The following is a 6,085-nucleotide window of genomic DNA, read 5'->3' as shown; positions in this document are numbered from 1 at the left end:
AAAGAAGATCATCAGAAGCTTACCCAGAAGATGGGGTCCTATGGTGACTGCATTCAAGATTGCAAAGAATCTGAATGAAGTTTCTCTGGAAGAGCTTATCAGTGCCTTGAGAAGTCATGAAATAGAGCTGGACGCAAATGAGCCTCAAAAGAAAGGTAAGTCTATTGCATTAAAATCTAATATCAAGAAATGCACTAACGCTTTTCAGGCTAGAGAAGAAGATCCTGAAGAATCAGAATCTGAAGAAGAAGATGAACTGTCCTTAATCTCCAGAAGGCTAAATCAACTCTGGAAGACCAAGCAAAGGAAGTTCAGAGGCTTCAGAAGTTCAAAGAAATTTGAACGTGGAGAATCTTCTGATGACAGAAGATTTGACAAGAAGAAGGTCATGTGCTATGAATGCAATGAGCCTGGACACTACAAGAATGAATGTCCAAATCTTCAGAAGGAAAATCCCAAGAAGAAGTTTCATAAGAAGAAAAGTCTTATGGCAACCTGGGATGAGTCAGAAGATGATTCAGACTCTGAAGATGAGCAGGCCAACTGTGCGCTGATGGCGACAGAAGATGACGAATCAGAATCTACATCAGAATCAGATTCTGAAGAGGTATTTTCTGAACTTACTAGAGATGAGTTAGTTTCCGGTCTAACTGAACTACTGGAACTCAAGTCTCAGATAAGTCTAAAATACAAAAAGCTGAAAAAGCTATTTGAATTTGAAACAAAGAAGCTTGAGTTGGAGAATTCTGAATTAAAAGAAAAACTTTTAAAATTATCCAATAATGTTGGATCTCCTTCTGATTCAGAAAAATCCACTCCTAGTCTAAACCATATTCTGAAAGAATATGATTTAAGTTTCAGGAAGTTCTTATCTAGAAGTATTGGCAGAAGTCAGCTAGCTTTTATGATATATGCTGTGTCTGGAAACAAAAGAGTTGGCATTGGTTTTGAGGGTGAAACCCCATACAAACTTGAACCTGTTGATGAAATGAAAATCACATACAAGCCATTGTATGATCAGTTCAAGTATGGCCACTCCCATGATATTAGGCATACTTCACATGCTCAAAGTTTTCACATAACACACACCAAAAAGCATGTGACACAACCTAGGAAATATCATGAAACTCACATTAAGAATTATCATGCTGTTCCTCCTATTGCTTACAATGTTAAACCCAAGTTCAATCAGAACTTGAGAAAATCTAACAAGAAAGGACCCAAGAAAATGTGGGTACCTAAGGATAAGATTATTCCTATTGCAGATATCCTTGACTGCAAAAAGGACAAAGCACAACATGTCATGGTACCTGGACTCTGGATGCTCGCGACACATGACAGGAAGAAGGTCTATGTTCCAAGACCTGGTGCTTAAGTCTGGAGGAGAAGTCAAGTTTGGAGGAGATCAGAAGGGCAAGATAATTGGCTCTGGAACTATAAAGTCTGGTAACTCTCCTTCCATTTCTAATGTACTTCTTGTAGAAGGATTAACACATAACCACTACAAGAAAAAAGGGGAATTACGGCGGTTTTTTCTGGGAATTACGGCGGTTTTAACCGTCGTAATTTACAAGTTGCGATAGTTCCATAACCGTCGCGGAAACGTGTGTCGCGAGCCCTTTTTGCGACGGTTTAGAAAACTGTCGTGCAAACCGTCGTAGATAAGCGCGACGGTTCTAAACCGCCTTTAAAGTAAAATAGCGACATTTTCTTACCGTCGTGGATTTTATTTGATGTTTCATTTTCAGAGTTGATAGCGGCAGTTTTTAAAGTACTGTGGAGGTTTATAACCCCCGCTAAATTAATTAATTTTAAAAAAAAAAATTAATGTAGCATTGCGTTGAACATACATATATATGATAGAATTTTAAAAACCACTAAAATAATCTAATGGGGGATACATTACTAATTTACTGTATATAATGTGTATATGTATAATCATAATCACCAGAACTGGATAGAGAATTGATAGTTAAAATGGTTGCAGTTAATACATGAAACTAGCTAGTAGTAGTATCAAACAGTCCAATAAACCTAATGTTGACCCTGCCTCATAGAATCAAGTTCTTTTTACGTTGTCACCAGCCATGGAAAGAAATCCTTCACTTGCAAGAGTGGAAAGGGGCTTACATCATTGAGATGAATTTCGTTGCCAAGGCTCTGATTCTTAAATTCATCCAATATCTGCATGATTTTTAAATAATATTAGATCATTGTCTTGTCTCAAACTAAACATAAATTATACTGAATGGTTTTATAGACCATGGTAATACCTCCAATAAACACATGGAGCATCCCCCAATTTGAATATCCATGACTAGGTTGCGATTGTCTTGAATCAAACTTTATCGCTAATCCTTTCACTTTCCGAAACACCAGTGGTAATAAGATCCATGTCAATAGTTCTTGTTAAGAAAAGAATATGCTCTTAAGTCATTTGTTTAGTGGAAATCAAGAGTATCGGGGCTTGTTATGAGAATTACCAGTTTTTATATCCATTGCATACTGCTGCATTGCAACTTCCTGAAGCCGAAATGCCTCCAACACATCATGCTTTTCAATCTGTGTGCAACAAGTTACCGGATAATTCAGCATGCAATTTCATATCAAGATATCAAGAATAAATTAAGCAAGCTTAACTAACCCATTCTGAGAGGCGAATCTAGCCAATGCTTCACTAAGGCGTAACAAACTTTCAATCTGCTTCGGAGTTGCTGTTAGTACCTGTTTAATTAATAGGCAAGATCAACAAATGCAAGAAAATCTCAATGAAACAGCTCCAATATGCAAAATTGGCCACAACTTTCAGACAGGACTAGTTTCTTGATATATCATCCTCCTGCAATTAAAGTTGAAGAAATTAATCCAACTAGCACCTATCCTTGACAAAACTCCAAGAAGTCCAACTACTAGGAAGCCACATGCATGAAAGTTGAAAAAATGAATACTTTTTGTTAGAATCACTATGGGACAAAGAAGTCAATACCTCCAGCCTAAAACACCAACACTTTTCTTCTAATGTTGAAAGTAAACCGATCCATGAAAAATTTAGAGAAGTAAAACCAGAATTACTCAACACAATCATTGTCTCTTGCTGATTCTGTAACAAACAAAAGATTGTTAAAGCATACATAAAAAATGTTAGATTATATATATATATATATATATATATATATATATATATATATATATATATATATATATATATATATATATATATATATCACAACAGAGTATAAGAGGAGAATTTTGATTTGTAAAGTATGTTGTATTTTATATGACCAAAACCACAACGTGCTCGTTTTTTAATTATGTAAGAAACAAACCTAACAGGAACAAGACACATGGCACCTGCAGCAAACCCAAAGTTAGTCCCTACTTTAACATCATTCTTAAGTCTTTGATAAATATTTTTTTCATTTAGATTTGATACATACTGCTTTTACTAGTTTATGCAGCTAACTTCAAAGCACTAGGATGTTTTGTTATGCTCTCAAGAGTTAAAAGAAAGAAAAAGAAAAAATTGTGGAGATAGAATCAAATAATTAAGGTTCATAGCTCTGCCAAGGGTAGAGTTCCACTCTTGCAACTATAAAAAAGTTCTATGAAAAGTGTCAATAATGCCTCTTTCCTTTAGTTACAACCGTACTAACAAAATTATGTCAACATTTTTTATTAGAAGCTTGTGAACTTGAAACAAAAATACTAACACAATTATACAAAAGATGAAGATGATAAGTTGTATCATACTCTAGCTTTAATCAATAATAATGGGACATATAACCAATTTAATACTTTTGAAAAAACAAATATGAAATATTATACCTTGTTTAATGAGATCTTCATCAACAACTTTACCTATTTGTTTCAAAAAGAATAACATCGTAGTCAGATGATGAAACTCTATCTCATTTATAATAGGAAAATAGTGTATTTTACCTTATTAAAATGCTCACATTTCTTGTTACGTAGGGAAAAAAAATTCAATGTGTGAGCTGTTGAAACCAGGTGCCCCTCTCCTTACCTTTCAGAAGGGTACTTCGAACTGCATTCAACAACCGAAGAAGAGCGACTATCACGATACAAAATTCTGTCACACCAAGCATCTTTGAGACTATCTTTAAATTCTGCACGATACGCCAAACTACAAACTCATTCAAGAACCAAAGAATGTATTCCCGATTTCCATTTCTGCTTGAAGCTGATACCTTTCACTAAGCCAATCAAAGCATCTTTGAGACCAAAAACCTCTTACTTCAGCATAGGGACAATAACTTTAATCACCAAGAAATACAATCACGTATGCCTTAGATAACTCATCCCTTCTGCACTAGAAACCAATCTCTATAATCAGTACAAAATGCATTATTTAAAAAGAGAAAAGTGGACAACATGTACATACATTTGTACCACAAAATACTGGAACAGGAGACGAGTTTTCAGCAGCAACATAAAGACCAATGGAAAGCCAGATCTATAAACAGGTTGAGATAAATACATGAATAAGGAAAGAGAGAAACCGTAATAAGCAAAGGCAATGTACTAGGTGTTGCAAATCCAGATATATAACTCATCATTTGAAGCAAGATATTGAAATTCTGGACTCGTACAACACACTTTGGCCAAATCGTCACCTGGAAGACATTGAAATATCAAGAGCTTAAGTTCCCATGTGAAGACGCATAAAACAAAGTGGAAGAATTAATCATGCTTTATCATAGAGATGAAAAAAATGGCAAAGCTTATCCTTCACTATCTTCCCCAATTCAAAAAATTTATCTCATCATTAAAATTAACACTGTCATTTGATTCAGAGTATGTCAGTATCAATTCTTAAGGCCTAAAAAATTTACATTTATCTAAATAAACCATATGCACCCTAGAGCCAGCATCATTTGACTATGAATCATAAGCATTCACAAAATGCCCTAACTTCTGATTTTTCAAATCGACATAATGAGATTAACCATTAATAAGAATCTAAAGGGTATATCTCAAATATATTATCGAAGAAGAAGACACTCCATCAACAAGATTAGAGCAACTAATAGCTCTACCTGAAAATTAATCCATAAAAACAAACCCAAATTCGAGAATAATAACATGAAGCACTAACACCAAATGTTCTGAATGATTCTTGACAGCCAGCACCGCCACATCAGACCCATCCATCATTAGCATGGTTTGCACTTCTAAAATTTCCAAAGCCTGAGACTTTTCTGCTGCAGAAAGTGAATGAGAGTTGCATGTAGTGATTTCCAGTGAGTCTTGAATGGTGGGTTGGTTGTTGGAAAAGGGGTTTCTTGTTGTGGGGTGGGTTTTTTAGGTAGGGTTTCATTGTAGAAGATGTTTGGGTTGTTTCCTCTAATGCCGATCGAGTGGAGGGAATCGTTTCAAAGGTATAGGAGATGAGGTCGCTGCCGCCAACACCCATTGAGTGGAGGGAATCGTTCCAGTGGGAAACATTGTTTTCGCATGGAGGCATAAAGAAAATAAGATGAAGATGGAGAAACTGAAGAGATGATAAGAAAAATTATGTATTTGAGTTTTTAAAAGGAGCATTGATCCGAAACTTAATTTTTAGGGTTTCTTTGACTTCATACGATAGGGGAACGAGGATTTTGAGAAAATTGGTGAGAATGAAAGAAATGTGTTAGGAGAAATGTTTTGGGGGAAGTTGAAAAAAAATGAGCTTTTAGGGATATTTTTTCAAAGTGATTTTAGGGCTACGACAGTTGATTATGATTAGTTGTTTGGCGACAGTTGATATACCGTCGTGATAAATGTTTTAGGGCGGTTACTTAACCGTCGTAGACTTCAATTTAGAGCGATTTATTGATAACCGTCGTGATAAATGTTTTAGGACGGTTACTTGACCGTCGTAGACTTTAATTTAGGGCGGTTTATTGATAACTGTCGCAATTTTGTTATTAATTTTTTAAAAAAGTAAGGGCGGTTGGTGTTAACCGTCGTAACAACTGTCTCTATATGTGAATTACGACGGTTATCAAGTAACTATCAAGAAATGCACTAACGCTTTTCAGGCTAGAGAAGAAGATCCTGAAGAATCAGAATCTGAAGAAGA

At 35.3% G+C, this 6,085-nt stretch overlaps 1 long non-coding RNA gene across 16 annotated transcripts; it reads right to left on the bottom strand.

Annotated features, from left to right (window-relative positions):
• Window positions 1–1,883: 1,883 nt before the first annotated feature.
• On the bottom strand, window positions 1,884–5,692 carry LOC131596298 (uncharacterized). Of its 16 annotated transcripts, none has more exons than XR_009282263.1 (10): window positions 5,058–5,692; window positions 4,403–4,634; window positions 4,209–4,330; window positions 3,940–4,127; window positions 3,826–3,858; window positions 2,987–3,100; window positions 2,645–2,839; window positions 2,484–2,562; window positions 2,274–2,405; window positions 1,884–2,184 (listed from the first exon to the last, which is right to left on the bottom strand). It is a non-coding gene; the product is annotated as an uncharacterized LOC131596298 (long non-coding RNA). The 16 variants fall into 16 exon arrangements; XR_009282254.1 differs by having other exon boundaries at window positions 3,940–4,330; window positions 4,403–4,474; window positions 4,571–4,634; window positions 5,058–5,691; XR_009282255.1 differs by having other exon boundaries at window positions 3,940–4,325; window positions 4,403–4,474; window positions 4,571–4,634; window positions 5,058–5,691.
• Window positions 5,693–6,085: the final 393 nt, after the last annotated feature.

The sequence above is a fragment of the Vicia villosa genome, linkage group LG4 (genome assembly GCF_029867415.1).
Source record: "Vicia villosa cultivar HV-30 ecotype Madison, WI linkage group LG4, Vvil1.0, whole genome shotgun sequence".
NCBI lineage: Eukaryota > Viridiplantae > Streptophyta > Magnoliopsida > Fabales > Fabaceae > Vicia > Vicia villosa.
This window is presented reverse-complemented; position numbering and strand designations above follow the sequence as displayed.